Genomic DNA, 18212 nt, shown 5'->3' on the forward strand with positions numbered 1-18212 from the left:
AAATAAGTAGCCCATCTGCAATTGACCTTTATGGGGATCAAACAAATATCCTACATCTACATAACTAATCAATTTTGATGTGGATTCATTTGAGTAAAACAATCGCATATCTGTGGTCCCTCGGATGTATCTGAATATATGCTTAATTACATTCTAGTATCTTTGCGTTGGGAAAGAATTAAATCTTGCTAACAAGTTTACTGAGAAAACTATATTTGGTCTAGAATTGTTGGCAAGATACATTAATGCACCAATTGCACTAAGGTATAATATTTCAGCACCAACAAGCTCTTCGTCATTTTCATGAGGTCGAAATGGATCTTTATTAATATCAAGAGATCTACAACCATTGGAGTACTTAGTGGATGTGCTTTCTCCATTTAAAATCTCCTTAAAATATTTTCTTTATATGTTGAATGATGGACAAATATCCCATTTGCAAAATGTTCAATTTGTAGACCAAGATAAATTTTTGTCTTTCCGAGGTCTTTCATTTCGAATTTCTTTTTAGACATTTTACTATTTTGAAAGTTCTTCAGGAGTTCCGATGATATTTAAATCATCAATATATACGGCTATTATGAAAAATTCAGATCCAGACCTTTTCATAAAGATACAACGGCAAATTGGATTATTTTTATATCCTTCTTTTAGCAAATATTCGCTAAGACGATTGTACCACATTCACCCTGATTGTTTCTGTCATATAAAGATTTTTGATATTTTATTGAACAAGTTTACCGGAAATCTTTATATATTTCAGGCATTTTAAATCTTTTAGGAATTTTCATAAGAATATCATTATCCAAAGAACCATATAAATAGGTTGTAACGACATCCATCAGATGCATGCCGAGTTTTTCATGAATTGACAGATTTATAAGATAGCTAAAAATTATTGTGCTACAAGTCGTGCTTTATATCCTACGACTTCATTTTTCTCATTTTTTTTCACACAAAGACCCATTTGTACTCCACTGGTTTTATACCTTCAGGTGTTCGGACTATCGGTTCAAAAACTTTGTATTTTTCAAGCGAAGCTAATTCAACTTGAATTGCATTTTTCCATTTTGGCCAATCATTTGTTTGTCTACATTAATCGACAGATTTTGGTTCAAGATCCCCATTTTATTGCATTATTTCAATAGAAATATCATAAGCAAAACTATTGTCGATAATTACATTATTTCGGTTCTATATATTTTCTGATGAGACATAATTTATTAATTTTTTTTTTATCATTTTCAGGCGCCTTAACCCCTTTCAATGTCTTATCAATTGTTATGTCTCCTCGTTCTTCTTGAACAGATTCTTTCATATCATGACCATCTTAATTGTTTGCTTCTTTTCTTTTTCAAAGATTTTTATCTTTGGAACCGATAAGTCTACCACGTTTTAAATGTGGTTTAGACTCATTTGTATTAATTAATTATTCTACTGGGACATCAACTCGAATTGGAGCATTAACAACTGGAATATGAGATTTAGTAACACTTGATTGGTTAGTGAATGTATCTGACAGTTGATTTGCAATATTTTACAAATGAATTATCTTTTGAACTTTCAGTTCATATTTATTTGTACGAGAATCTAAATGAGATAGTGATAATGATTTTAATCTATTTCTTTTTTCAGCTGCTTATTTTCTCCCCCTAATGTTGGGTATACTGATTCATCAAAATGACAATCAATAAATCTTACAGTAAATATATCTCCAGTCATAGGTTCGAAATATTTTATGATAGAAGGAGGTTCATACAACATATATTGCCAATCTTCTTTGGGGTCCAATTTTTGTGCGTTGTGGTGGAGCAATTGGAACATATACTGCACATCTAAATATTCTAAAATGGGAAATGTTCGGCTCTTGGCCAAAAGCCAATTGTAATGGGGCAAATTTATGATAACTTGTGGATCTAATCCGCACAAGACTTGCTGCATGCAAAATAGTATAACCCCATAATTAAATGGAAGTTTTATTCTCATAAGCATTGGTCTAACAATTAATTGGAGACATTTAATTAATGATTCCGCTAGACTATTTTGAGTATGAAAATGAGCAAGCAGATGCTCAACTGTTATTTCAGTGGACAAATAATAATCATTAAATGCTTGAGATGCGAATTCACTAGCATTATCAAGACAAATTGTCTTTATTGCATAATCTGAAAATTATGCTCTTAACTTGATTATTTGAGCAAGTAATCTCGAAAATGCCATATTACGAGTTGATAATAAGAACACATATAACCATCTTGTAGATGCATCTATTAAAACCATATAATATTTAAATGGTTCACATGATGGGTGAATGGGCCCATATATATTACCCTGTATACGTTCCAAAAATACTGGGGATTTATTTCCCACTTTGATTACTGATGGTCTAGTAATCAATTTGTTTTTTGAACATGCAGTACAAGAGAATTCTTTAAATTGAAGAATCTTTTGATTTTTTAAAGAGTGTCCATGTGAACTCTTAATTATTACCGCATCATATTAGAATCGGGATGACCCAATCGGTCATACCAAATAATAAAATTATTTGAGTTAGTCATGTGTTTCAACCATGCTTATACTTTTGATGTATAAGCCGGATGAAAGAGCGAGTAACTTTTCATGTATTAACTTTTTATCCGACGTCATTGTAGTAATGTAAAGATATTCATTTTTTTCATCATTTGTAGTCTCAATATGATAACCATTTTGAAGAATGTTTTTGAAACTTACTACAATATAATGCTTCATTAATTGTTAAATTTGTTCCTCCAACAAGTACAACTTTAGCCTTTTCGGATCCTTAAATTAATCTTGTACTACCAGATATTGTATTAACATTAGCTTCTTTTATAATCAAATAAGAGAAATATTTCTTATCTCTTAAAATAGTGTGTGTTGTGGCACTATCAATAAGACATTTATCATCATAATTATTTTTGAATCCAACTGATGACTGGAAAATTTCCATATTCTGGTATAGAAGTTAATTTGTCTGAAGAAAATTAGAGTTTCATGCTGATAACGTATTATAAAATAAATTAACTTAATAAATTAAGAAGGAAAAGAGAGTAAGAGAAAGAAAGAGGAGTAGAAGATGAAACGTATCTGTATATATTTTTCATTGTCAGAAGCTGGCAATTTGTAGCCAGAGTAAGAGGACAACGTATGGGGGACAAAAGGGAGAGGAAAGAAAAGTGGGAAGAAAAGCCTAATTCAATTTGCATTTGTGGGTCCCACTTTATAAAGTGGAACATCCACTTGCTATTTTCTAACAGTAATATTAATATAAAGTGATTTGAGTTTTCATACATTCTGCAAAAGTACACTCTCTAGTTCAGATATTTATATCTCTTCTTTAAATTTCTATAGGCCCTAATTTATATATATAATTTAATTCCTTCATCAGATAGCGCCACCATTAGATTATTGGACGATCTTAAGCAGTTGTTATATCTCGAATTTTGCATTAGATGCCTGGAGACATGGGATTTTTTATTCAAGGTGATAAAAAAGTTTCAAAACTAAGAAAGAGTGACATAAATCTTAATTATTGAGTAAATGTGATAATTTTAAGATTAGAGTTAATGACACCAATTTTAAAATTCTCAAGTTTTATTATTTATACAAAAACCCTCCCACTCTCCTTCCCACCCCATCCACCCCTCCCCATCTCTACCATACCCCTCCCCCTCCTCTAACACCAACGCCATTCTTACCCCTACTGCCGTCGCCACCGTTGCCATCACCACTATCATCTCCTCTGCTGCTACCATCACCTCCTCCTTCATCGCCATCACGTTTTTCTCCCTCCTCCACTCTCACTATCACCACTTTTTTCTACTTCTCCCCCTCCTTTACCATAGCCAACACGATCGTCACCTCTTCTTCTATCGCCACCACCACTACTATTGGACTTCTCTTCTTGCATAACCACTATCTTATTCATCAGCTCCTCCTACACTTCATTTTCTATTAAAAAACTAACAATTGACAAAGTTGCTGCAGCAACTATGCAGAAGTTGCTATAATAATTCAATAAATTATTGAAGCAACTCAAATAATTGGTAAAGTTTCTGCAGAAAATCAAGCAACTGTTGTAGCAATTGCGATTGTTGTTGCAACAACTATTATAGCAACTATTGTAATTGTTGTAGCAATTATGATAGTTGTTGCAACAACTAATCTCATTTGCTGCAACAACTATCATAGTTGCTTAATTTTCTACAGATTGTTTTTACCAACTTAAATATTTTTCTTGAAATTCTCAAAATTAAAGCAAAACAATCTGTAAAAGTAAAAAGAAAAAATGTTATAAGAAAATGAACGACGACAACAATGATGGTGGTTATGACACCGGTGACAGCAATGACGAATATAAAAAAAAAGAAAAATAAAAAGAAGAAGAAGAAGATGATGAGGGAAGGGAGAAAGAAAGAACAATAAGATGGAGTGAGAGAGAAAAAAATCTGAAAAGAGAGGGAGAAAGAAAGAAAAGGAGAGAGATTGATAGATAATAAAAAAGGGGGAAATTTCAAATAAGAGGGGAGACTTTTTAAAAATTTGAAATTCTAATATGTATCCCAAAATTTTTAATCACTCTGATCAAGTCCGTATTTTATTTATTCTCATTTGACCAAGTCAATATCACCTTTTTTTAATTGAAATTTTTGTGTCATCTATTGCTATATTATCTCTGGAGACATTTACAAAAAAGAGTTTAAAGTTTATGTACTACGACTATAAAAGGATTAACATAATTAAGTAATTTATAAAGTATTTTTTTCATTTATTTTTTTTACTTATCTAGTATTGACTTGACACGTACACCTTTTAAAGAGCAATAAATAGAATCAATTTTTGTACATTATATTTTAAATATAATAAATTCAATATTTTGGAAAATGCACTAAGAAATGACTATAGTGAATAACAAGGACAAATTAGAAAGTAAGAGATAAATAATCTCTTGATTTCTAAACTGGACATCTATTTAGTGTAGTGAACAAATAAAAGTGGACATCTCTTTATTTTTATTTGTCCAAATTGAAAAATCAAGATATAATTTATTATTATACTTGTTTTATCCTTATTGTTAAATATTATGTGTTTTTTCAAGTCACTTCCCAACATATAATAATTGGAGTACCTGTCATTGATTTACTCCATCCATCTCAAAATACTTGTCGTATTTTTAGTTTACATGCTTCTTACAGAATAGTATTAATTAGGAGGGGTATTTGACTATTTTACCTTTATTTCTGTCTTAAGATACTCCCTCCGTTTAGATTTACTTGTCAAATTTTGATTTGACACACCTATTAATAAAACAATGATTGACATAGTAACTTTACCATTTTACCCCTATTAATTGATATGGTTCCAAGTATATTTACTCACTATATTTTTCAAAGACATTAATTGAATGTAAATAAATTGACGGTATAATAGAAAAAATGGTACTTTCTTGATTAGTCAAAAATGACAAGTAAATGTGAAAATCAAATTATGAAATATTTGACAAGTAAAAATGAACAGAGAGAGTATAATTTTTCTTCATTGAATATCTAGCTCTATTTATGTGCCATAATTGATGAGGTGTTTGTAGTCTTAAAAAATAATTACTACTAAATATAAATGACAAAAATATAAAAATATTTTTTTCTTATTCTTCTAAAATGACATATATTTTGAGAAAATATTTTTAATAAGTACGACAATTTTTTTTTGAGCTAGAAAAAACATAAATCAAGATGAAATTAAATAATTTTCTCTGATTTTACCCTTACTATTAATTGTTCTTCAAAGTAATCAATATTAATCACACAACCTAAGAATTAGTGTAAAATTGAAAAATTCAAACAAAGTGATCATTATTGGTTGATATTATGATTTCAGCTCCCTCTATCTATTTTTTTTATGTAATGATCTATCCTTTTGTTATTAAAAATATTTACGGTAAAGATATACAAATCTCATTTGTCATAATACTAGGATCGATTCCTTGGTATGCGAGTGCATTAGTTGTGAATTAAGGTCGTACAAAGTCCCTATCTCAAAGTTAAGTTGAAAGTGTCTTTTCTATTTAGTTTCGGACTTGAGTTTAAAGTAGGATCAACTTCAAATGACTATAACTATCACCTTATAATGAATTAGGTATCTCACAACCTATCAAATTAAAGTTCTATGAGTCTTCTTTCCAACGCCACCAAGTTTGTCTTATTTGGAGTTCGGAGTAAAAAGTTATGTTCATTTTATTGTGCACTATCAGTGCTGGGCCACTGTGGCAGAAATTAGGCCGCCAGAGCGGGATCTGACGGGACAGAAGCTAAAAAGGGCATATTTTTATTATCTTCTTCTTCCCTTAAGTGCCAAAATAGATGAGGGTTATCCTCGAAACCTCCAAAAAGCAGTTCTAGGCTTGGAAAGAATGGAAGAAGAGATTCCTAGCGCAATGAAGGCTACAACTCACAAATTTCAGGCCCGTCTCCATAGTTTCTCTCTATGGAAGTCAGGTATCGTGCTATAATCCTTTTACAATTTCTTGGTGGCTAGGTAGGCTAGGTTTTCTCAATTGAGTAATTATTAATTCATTCTTATTGCTTAATATAATGCAGATTGATGGGATATTTCAATCCTAGGCCTTCGGGCATGGAGTTTCATAGTCTCTGACTGAAAATGAACTCAGTCTCATAATCTCTAATGAAAATGACCTCGATCCCACAACCTCATCGAAAATGACCTCAGCTATATAAATCCATCAAAAATGACCTCAGCCATATAAATCCATCGAAAATGACCTCGTCCATATAATCTTGCCGGAAATGACCTTGGCAATATCATATCTCTGACCGAAAGTGACCTTGGTCTCACAATCATATGCCTCTCATCATTGTGTTTTTCAGAACCAATGCAAACATCATGTTCACACAAGTAATGAGGAATAATCAATTCAAACAAACCGCAATCATATTAGACTATCAAGTATTTCATCAAATACATATAAATATCGAGATTATGGCATATAACATTCAATTTTTCAATAATACACACATCGTATTTTACTAACCCCATCGATTCTTTTACGCCCTAACACATATACAATGGGATATTCAAGATTCTAAGAGGTTCACGGAGTTCTAAGAGTCCACTTGCCTTAGTCAATATGCGATCAATCAATCCACGTGAGCCTTTCCCTTTCGAATGCACTCCGATTCACCACAATCTATGCAAATTTGAGTCCTTAATCAAAATATGGAACCAACGATACCCAAATCATATTCTTTTGAAAGCCGGGCCGAAATTAACCCAAAATGCTTGAAAAAAAACCGATTTAGAAAACGAGCATAAAATTTCAGAAATTTTACATGAACAACATCCTCAAAGTAATTTGGATTTACTAATGAAAATGGAAGTGAATTCGGACTTAAAACGAGCTCACAATCATCAAAATATTGAAACTATTCATGTTCTTAATAACTCAATTTCTCCAATTCAAAAACCTCACTTTCATGCTAGAAATCTTAAATAATCAAAGGATAATCAAGATTTGAGGTTAGAATCACTTACTCCCAAAGTTTCACCATAAAATTCCTCTATATAATCGCCTCCCCGAGCTCCAAAATCACCAAAAATGGTGAAAACAGACTAAACCCCGACTTAACACTGTTCAGGGGTCATTTGCTCTCCGCGAACGCGGATCACTAACTCTTCGAACGCGGAGGCTAACCAGAAGTCCCTCCGCGAAGGCTGCATAAGCTCCGTGAAAGTAGAAAAGGGACAACTATCCTTCCGTGAATGTAGACAAGCCTCCACGAATGTGGGCAAGTCACCAAAAAACATCTTTACCACCAAATCTCAAAATCTCAAAATCAACCCTCGGGATTCGTTCGGAACCCCGTATAGACAACCCATTTATGCAACTTACTAAACTCAACAATTCGAACTCAACGGAACCATCGAAATTCGATTTCAAGGTCTCCTTGACCTGAAAACTAAAAAGTCGCAACTAAACCAACTTTATGCCTCAAAAGACCAAAATGCTCTTGAATCTTCCCGAAAAATACACATAACCTCTCCCTAGGCCTAAAATCATCCTCTGAATCTAACAGAGTTGTTGAAATTCAATTCTGAGCATTCGATCTCAAATGTTGACCAAAGTCAAACCTATGGCTAAAAATTCATATATTTCTAAAATTCAATACCTTAAATCCATGATATGACCCAAAATACGATTCCGTTAACTCTCCTAGAACAATTTCAATGTTTCAAAATTGATGGAATTGATGGAATTCTGTTTTGAGACTCTAAACTCTGAATGACCTCAAATACTACTTTGAGTCATTCTAAACCTCTAAAACTCAAAAAATTTCAAATAGCTCAACTTTTCAAGAAAATCATGGAATCGACATCAGATATCTACCAAATATGACTCGAAAAAACTATTAGAGGGGGGTATAATGGTCTTTTTATCAAAATTTTCAAAAATGATCTTCAGGGTCATTACATCATCCACTACTAAAAACTATGTTCTTCCTCGAACATAAAGTAAAAGAAAGTACCTAAAGCCTCAAAAAGTTGTGGATATGAGGCCTGCATGTCGTCCTTCAACTCCCAAGTTGCCTCTCCGATTGAGCGATGCCTCCACTATACCTACACTGAAGCTATCTCCTTGGTCCTAAGCTTATGTACCTGTCTATCAAGAATGACTATGGGTTCTTCCTCAAAAGTCAAATCTAGACCCAACTCTACCATTTCTAGGGATAACACATGAGACTCCTCCGACACATACTTCTGAAGCATGGAAAGATGAAACACAGGATGTACTATTGATAAGCTAGGTGGCAAGACAATCTGTAAGTCACCTCTCCCACTCGCCCCAAAATCTCAAATAGGCCAATAAACTGAGGGCTAAACTTGCTCTTCTTTTCGAACTGCATCACGCCCTTCATGGGCGACACTCGGAGCCAAACATGGTCATCCTCCATGAACTCCAATGGTCGAACTCTCCTATTAGCATAGCTCTTTTGCCTACTCTGGGATTTCAAGAGCCTACCTTGGATCATCTGAACCTGCTTTATGGAATCTCTAAGCAAGTCTGTATCTAAAAAGTCCATCTCCACTGAATTAAACCATCCAATAGGAGATCGACATCACCTATGATACAATATCTCAAATTGGGCTATCTGGATGATGGAATTATAACTGTTGTTGTAGGCAAACTCTGCTAAGGGAAAATATTGATCCTACCTAGCACCACAATCAATAACACAAGCTCGGAGTATATCTTCTAATACCTGAACCATCTGCTTGGACTGACCATCAATCTTTGGGTGAAAATTTGTACTCATATCAAGCCTAGTGCCCAGGACCTCCTGTAAAGGCTGTCAAAAGTGCAAAGTAAACACCGAATCCTGATAAAAAATAATAGATATAGGGACTCCATGAAGCTGAACAATATGATTGATATAAAACTAAGCTAGCCTATCAGTCGTGTACTTCACCTTAACTGGAATGAAATGGGAAGACTTGGTAGTCTGTCAACCACTACCCATATATAATCATAACCACCCACGATAGAAGGCAAACCCACAATGAAGTCCATGGTAATTCGCTCCTATTTCCAAGTAGGAATAGGCATCATCTGACTTACACCTCTAGGCCGCTGGTGCTCACACTTTTCCTGTTGACAAGTCAAATACTTGGACACGAACTCTGCTATGTCCCTCTTCATCCTACACCACCAATAGTGCTCACTAAAGTCATGATACATATTTGTTGCACCTGGATGAATATAATATCGAGAATAGTGAGCCTCCTCTAGTATCAATCTAATCAAGTCTCCCACCTTAGGCACACAAATTCGACCCCTAATCCTCAAGACACCCTCAGAATCAAGTCTAGCCTCCTTAGCTTTACCCCTCAACACTTTGTCTCGGATAAGACATAGCCTTTCATCATCAAATTGTCTCTCCTAAATCTGCTCAACTAAGGAAGAGTGAGCCTCGATAGAAGCAATAAATCCTCCACTCTTCTCAGAAATTGGCAATTAAATAAGAAAGCTGGCTAATCTCTAAACATCTCTAGCCAGGGGCCTCCTGTCAACACTAATTGCGGCGAGACTCCCCATACTAGGAGCCTTTCTACCAAAACATCATCCACTATATTGGCCTTCCTCGGGTGGTACAAGATAGTCATATCATAGTCCTTCAGTAGCTCAAGCTATCTATGTTGTCTCAAATTCAGATCCCTCTGACTGAAGATGTACTGAAGACTCCGGTGATCAGTAAATACCTCATAATCACCATAGTTTCAACACAAATACCACCGCTCTAACTATAAATCATGGGTAGGGTAATTTTTCTCATGAGCCTTTAACTATCTAGATGTATAGGCAACCACCTTTTCTTTCTGCATCAAAACTCCACCCAAACCAACACCAAAAGCATCACAATACACGGTGAAGTCTACACCCTTCTCAGGTAAGGTAAAAAAAGGAGCTGAAGTCAACTAGGTCTTGAGCTTTTGAAAGTTCTCCTCACACTTATTGGACCAATGAAAGTTTACCACCTTCTGAGTCAAACCTAAAAAAACTCTGAATCTCGATGGGGGAAGTAAGCCTGGTCCAGCCTCTAACTACCTTAATCTTGGCCGGATCCACCCTATTATCCACAATGGATAACACGTGCCCTAGAAATGCCACAGAATCAAGCTAAAACTCACATTTGGAGAACTTAGCATATACCTTTTGCTCCCTAAATTTCTGAAGCACCAACCTTAAATGACAAACATGATCCTCCTCTAGCTTGGAGTACACCAAGATATTGTCAATGAAAATAATCGCTAAGGAGTCTAGATACAGCCTAAACACCCCATTCATCAACTCTATGAACACTGTTGGGTGTTAGTCAGCACAAAAGACATAATCAGGAAATAGCCATATTGAGTCTGAAAATCTATCTTGGGAATATTAAATTGCCTAATCCTCAGCTGATGGTACCCAGATCTCAAATCGATCTTGAAGAACAAGGTCTCTCTCTGAAGCTGATCAAACAAATCATCAATATGAGGAAGAGGATATTTTTTCTTGAATGTTACCTTGTTCAATTGCCTATAGTAAATGCACATCCTCATAGACACATCCATTTTCTTCACAAATAAAATTGGTGCACCCCACGGTGACACACTAGGGCAAATAAATCCCTTAGTCAACAGATCCTACAATTGGTCCTTCAATTCTTTCAATTCTGCTTGAGCCATGCGATAAGGTGGAGTGGAAATAGGCTTAGTGCCCAGTTTCAAGTCAATAGCAAATTTAATATTTCTATTCAGAGGAACTCCCAGAAGACCAGTAGGAAACACATCGATGAAATCCTTAACCACGGGAATAGACTCAATTGGAGGTGACTCAGTAGTAGTATCCCGAATAAGCCAAATAGGACATACACCCCCAATCAATTAATCTCTGAGCATGCATATAGGACATGACCTTACTAGGATAAGAACCGCTAGTGCCCTTTCACTTGATCCTCAGAACACTCGGTATCGCTAGAGTCCCAATCTTAGTATAACAATCAAGAACAACATGATAAGGAGAAAGTCAATCCATACCCAATATCACACCAAGTCTACTATCCCAAGTATAATCATGTCTACCTAAGTATCATACTCGACTAAAGAAACAAGACAGGATCGATACACTCGATCCACCACTAACCCATGGGTGTAGAGACCTTAACAGGCACGGGCATGCGATTACAAGTCAAATCAAATTCAGATGCAAAATAGGTAGATACATAGAAGAATTTAGATCCAGGATCAAATAACATAGATGCAGGTCGATGGAAAACTGGGATGATACCTATAATAACTGCATCAGAAGCCTCAGCCTCGGGTCTCCACAAAAAAGCATAGCACTGAGCTCCTCTACCACCACCCACCTGAATCGTACCCCTACCTAGAAGAACCAAAGCACCACCACCAGAGGATCTACTACCTCTACCTGTATGAGCTCTACCCCGACCCCTAGTTGGGGATACTGAATCTCTCTCTAGAGCCGCAGAATAAGTGCGTTGGGCCCTAAATGAGTCTATAGTGGGCTTTGATGCATCAAATGACCCAGATCTCCAAAACTAAAATACGACCTCAGAATAAAAGACTACTGCAACAACATTGATGGAATAACATAACCACCTCGGCCTGAACTCTGAGACCCTCGAATTTATTGCCCACTATCGATTGCTGGCATAGAAGCATGAACAGATCTCTAGCGCTGAAACTAATTGCCACCTTTATGTGAACCTCTACCTCTATACAAGGTACCCGATAACTAACCACTAGCACAGGTCCTCTTGGGGTCCCCAATCTTCTCTTTGACCATCAATTCTGCCTCCTTGGGGGTGCTCATAATAGACTGAAAGGAAGCCCCCTCACGGGATGATCTTAACATATAAGATCGAATAAAAAAGGTCAAGCCTTTACGAACCTGCAGAATCTCTCTGCCTTATCTAGGATCAATGTTGTTGCATGCATCTATAGCTGGCAAAAATAGGCCTCATATTTGACAACCGACATGCCACCCTGAGTCAAACTCTCAAATATCAATCTACTCTCTTCCCGTTCGCTCCATGGGATGAAGCAATCTCTAAAAGTATTAGTAAAAACTCCCTACTCAATTGGAGGGTATCCAACTAGTCTGGACCTCATGAATGTCCTTCCACACTCTTTAGCCGACCTACAGAGCTGGAAGGCAACAAATCAAACACCCCGGGCATCAGCCATGCTCACTGCCTCTAATATCTCATGGCACAATAACAAAAACTCATTGGCATCCTCACTCTTACCACCCTGGAACTAGGTGGTTTTATCTTCTGAAATATCTCATAGAACTACTGATCTGCTATAGTCATAACCATAGCTGAAAAATTTTGGTGGCTAGCCCACCTGATCCTAAACCATTGGGATATAATGATGCTCTGGAGTTTGTACATCGATTCTAGTCTGTGAACCTTGTGGCGTGCCTGCAGCATCCTGAGTGAAACTCTCTAATATACGCAGCATCCTCAATAAGGTCTCCTGAAGCAACGGTGGTGCGGTCTCTAAAGAAACCTAGTCCTCAGCAATCTCAACCTGTGGCTCTAGGGAGGCCTCTCTAGCACGACTTTAAGTAGGTGCCGCTCCTTTGGCAAGGCCTCTACAGAGAACAACTCCACGGCCTCGACCTCTTACTCTACCCCTAGCTGGGTATCACGACTCAACCCCGTAGGTCACAACTGGGGTCTGACCTGGACCCCTGTATATTATATATTAGTAGGGTTGGGCATAAAATACCAAAAACTGAATTACCGAACCGAACTGGCTATTTCAGTTCGGTATTCGGTACCAAAATTCATATTTCGGTTCGGTATTCAGTACCAAAATTCATATTTTGGTATTTTGGTTTCGGTATTCAGTATTTATAATTTTACCATTCGGTATTTGGTAAATACCGAATACCGAAGTTTAATGAGTAAATTAGTCTAATTCTGCACTCTGTAGGCTGCAGTCCATTATATTTTGTTGGACTAAAGGAGTGTAGAAAAGGCCCATTGTCAAGAAATGTTTAGGTCCAGCCCAAATGAAATCCCTAAGTAACCCTAAGTTAACTCTTAGTCTCTTATAGTGTTATTCACAATTCACAAATAGAGAGGCAGGTAGCGTCTTCAGTGCTTCACTCCTTCACACTTCATAGAGGTAGCGTCTTCAGTGCTTCAAGTCTTCACTCCTTGGTCTCCTTCACAGCTTTTAGCGTTTTAGTGGTTTACTAGTTCATTCCTTCATAGCTTTAGTGATTTACTCCTTTACTGCTCTATTTCTCTGGTCGGCACTAGTGGGGCATAATTTCCAGTTTTCAAAATAATAAAAAACAAAAAAATCAAGATCGGCACTTTCACTATCTATGCTAAAGTTGAACAAAACTATTCTTCCTCCTCTTCAGGTTTTGTTTTCTGAACTTTTTATGCCATGAAACTGTTAAAATATCACATTTTTTTGATGGGTATTGTTCTTTTTTGTTAGTTTAGTAAGTGTTTGGCTTCTATTGAAGGTGACAGACTCTTCAGGTTTTGTTTTTCTGAATTTTATGCTGTGGAACTGTTAAAAGATCATATTTGTTAGATGGGTATTGTTCTTTTTGTTAGTTTAATACTTTAATATGTATTTGGCTTATATTGAGGTTGAACAAACTCTTCGGGGGTTGTTTTCGGATATTTATGTTGTGGAGTTGTTTAAAGATCAAATTTTGTTAGATGGGTGTTGTTCTTAATAGTTAGTTTAGTAAGTATTTGGCTTATATTGAAGTTGAACAAACTCTTCAGGTTTTGTTTTCTGATTTTTATGCTATGAAACTGTTTAAAGATCACATTTTGGAAGATGGGTATTGTTCTTTTTGTTAGTTTAGTAAGTATTTGGCTTATATTGAAGGCGAACAAAACTCTTCAAGATTTATTTTTTGTTCTACACTTCCAATTTATGTCTTATAATATTTGTAATATCTTTTATGTTTAGATGGAAGATGAAACAAGTCGAACAACTAAAGTCGCACCTCTGGCTCTTACTGAGTCTCTTGGTTCAACACTGGAAGTTGAACAACATTCAGTGACTGTGAAGAGGAAAGCTATAAAATCAAGATCTGCTGTTTGGCCGCATTATGATAAACTCATAGAAGATGGAATTAATAAAGCAAAGTGCAAGCATTGTGGTAAAGTTCTCTTAGCTGATTCAACTAAAAATGGAACAAGTGGACTGAATAAACATTTGAAAACTTGTCCTAAAAATCCAAATAAGGTTTCTTTAGCTGTACATTGGAAGTGATTTCACTTAGGCCTCAATCAGTTCTCTAATTGGTTTGCTGTTTATGTTAGCTGATGGGATATCAGTGAATTCCGAGAGTATAGCCCTGAAACTGATATTCTTGTATTTTATCATGCAAGCGATATCTCTTTTCTTGAATATACTTTTAATCTTTTTTCTCTGTTACTTCCTTTTCCCATTTGCACCTTGTTACTATTTTGCTTTCATAGTGAGGTGAGAAAAGAATGTTTTCTTTTGGACATACTGCTATTTGTTTGAGTATCTTACACCTCTCTTTGCAGATTCTTTTTCGAGTTCATGAATGAGAGGAAGAGGAGGAGGATTAAATCGATTGGTGGAGCAGGGCCTCGCTAAATGCTAACACAGGATACTTTGTGCACCATGCTGGCTGCTGCCCATGGAATTTGTTAGTCATACTTAACTAAGAAACTCCAACTAGTGGAGGTTGAGAAACCTTGGAACTTACTGACACAAACTCAGTTTGTTATTAAAAATCTTTACATCTTTTATTGTTGCTATTGTGAATATGATGTACTAAAATATTTCGTGTGGACTTCGACTTCAATATGGTATTACCGAATACCGTACCGAACCAAACTTTGATTTACCGATTACTGAATTACCAAACCGAAGTTTGAAAGTTTGGTATTTGGTATATACTTTAAATTATCGATTACTGAATTATCGAACTCAAATTTTGAAAATACCGAACCAAATACCAAACGCCCACTCTTATCTATCAGCTGTGGTCAAGTCAAATTGGAACCCAAGTGGGGTATAACATTTTCATACACATATATCTTCTTTTATCATAATATGGAAGGGCACATAAGCCGATAAGGCTGCCATACATATAAGCCTTTACAATATAAACTCCAAATGACTCGCTCAAAACTACGATACCAAAATAGGGTTTTTAACCTTTATTTCATAAAATCTTTAATTGTACGAAACGGAGGGTCGTGTGGCTGCAACCAGAAGCTCCCATGCCCTAATTAAACCATATTCCAACACCTTCACACACCACCACATGACTAGCAGCCACACACTACTAACACAACGCACTATCCGACTTTAATTTAGCTACGCCGACTTTAATTTAGATTGTTTCGAACGTCGGGCATTTCCATGGATTGTTTTATACTTCCAGCCATATATAAGTGTATAAAACACTTCATAACAGCCCCATAAAGTCCAAATTGAAAGGATAAACCTTACCTTACTCGAAATTGGCTAAAACTTGACAAAATTGTGCCTCAGAACTTCTCTAGCGCAATTTAAACGCCGTGGCTGCTTGCTGTCCGATTTGTGCTGCACCAAGCCATGATTTTATACTACTAATACCTCCATATCATCGTGGTATATGCTATATAATTAATTTATGAAATAAAATTAGGACTTACCTTGTTTTCTCCCTAAGCCATCATATTTTTCTCTCTAGGTGAGGGTTTGTTTTCCTTGGCTTTTGCTGAAGTTTAAGGATATGAACTAAAGTATATGTTACATATACATATATATGGGTGGTCCTAGGAGGTTACACATGTCAGCTCCTATTGGGCCACCATATCCATGCACTCAAGGAGAGGCTACCACGTGGCAGTGGGGCCCACCTCCCCCTAAGCAGGTGGGTCACCTACTTGACCCCAAAAAGGTGGGTCACCTGCTTGCTTGAGGTGTTGCCATGTGTCACTCCTTCATTGGCTGCCATGTGTCATCTTTTTCCCTTCCTCATGGGTTTGTAATCTCATCTTATTTTAAGAGCCTATGTGATCCATGCTACGCAAGCTTGGTATATCCTCAAGTAGCTTAAGTAGGTAAGGCTTCTAAGTTAGTAGTTTACGTAGGTAAATCGATTCCTACGACTCATTACTGGGCTCCAACTTTTTTTGGATTCTTATAATTCTATTTCCAACCTTCTCTACCATGGGGTGTCGCCTTATTCTTTTCTTAGGGTTGTTTGATGTGTGTGGATAGGAGAGGTCTCATGGACACTTTCAAGAAGGTTAGGAACACGTTTCAAGGTTAAAAAGTGTTGGGTGTAACATCCTTCCCCCTTTTAGAACATTCATCCTCGAATGTTAACTCGGCTTATAGGGTTTTACGAGGATTTTGGGGGTTCTGTATAATCTTCATCTCCCAATTCAGTTAGGAGGTTAGATTACCTTTGGTATATGGTGAACAAGGGCGGATATTTTCTTTCTACCTCCTTTTTGACTTCTCAGGTCATGTTCTTCCTAGTTTTTGTTTGCCATAATATTTTAACGAAAGTCATGTCTTAATTCACAGTCGTCTAATCTATTGATCCAGGATAGCGATAGGTTGCTCTTCGCAGGATAAATCCTTTATTATGTTGATTTTATCTATGGAGAATATTCTGGATGGGTTCACTTATATAGTTATGGGACATTGACGGGTGGAAGACTAGGGGTACTATTTTTAAATCAGATAGTAGGGTCACTTCATAGGTAACTTTATCTATTCCACACATGGTCTGGTAAAGACCAATGTATCTCGGGCTTAACTTCTTCCTCCCTGCCGAACCTCATTTCTTCTTTCATGGGCGACACCTACAAAGACACCCAATTACTCACTTAAATTTCCAAAGAGCGATGCTGATTGTCTGTATATAGCTTCTGTCGACTTTGAGCGGTTAATAACTTTCCCTGAGTAGGCTTTACCTTTTGTACCGCTTAGTGAACCATGTCTGGGCTTACTAGTCGTGCTTTACTAATATTAAACCAACCAATTAGCGACCTACACTATCTGCCACACAAAGTCTCGTATTGTGGAATCTTCGACCTCGTGTATTAGTTTCTGCCTTCTTTAAATGGCATCAACCGTTACCCTTACCTTTTGGGTTTTTCTTTTTTTGCCCCTCAGAGGTGGTTGCCAAGTGGTGTCAAAATTCCCTTGCCCATTGGCCCATATAGCCGTTCCATGGTTTGCCTATCATTAACTGGTGCTACATTGAAAAACTGTGGCATACAAGTGCATCATCGGTTAGTAATCAGCTAATCCTGCTTGTGTTGCTCAAGCCCTTTTTGCAATTCCCTTAACATAACTTATAATACTCTAGGTACATAATCTCATGTCGTTCCTCTGCCGCTAGTTCAGATTCTTCCATCTCGCGCGATCATACCAGTACTGACGCACTAAGGTTCATCAGAATTTTGAAGTTAAGCATGCTTGGGCGAGAGTAATACTGGAATGGGTGACCTCCTTAGAAAGTCTTCGTGTCATGTTTCATTGCAATCCTTGCAATAATGTGTGAGGCACTCAACTTAGTCCAAGATTTACCTTAGCGTCGTCTCGCTAGTCTTCATGTTTCACCCTTCCCTTTTCCCTGTTATCTTGCAACAGGTATA

General features: G+C 36.4%; 1 pseudogene; it reads right to left on the reverse strand.

Moving 5' to 3' along the window:
• The window catches only part of LOC129903700 (DNA-directed RNA polymerase III subunit 1-like), a 51372-nt pseudogene extending 47578 nt beyond the window's left edge, over positions 1-3794 (reverse strand).
• Positions 3795-18212: the final 14418 nt, after the last annotated feature.

The sequence above is a fragment of the Solanum dulcamara genome, chromosome 9 (genome assembly GCF_947179165.1).
Source record: "Solanum dulcamara chromosome 9, daSolDulc1.2, whole genome shotgun sequence".
Lineage (NCBI taxonomy): Eukaryota > Viridiplantae > Streptophyta > Magnoliopsida > Solanales > Solanaceae > Solanum > Solanum dulcamara.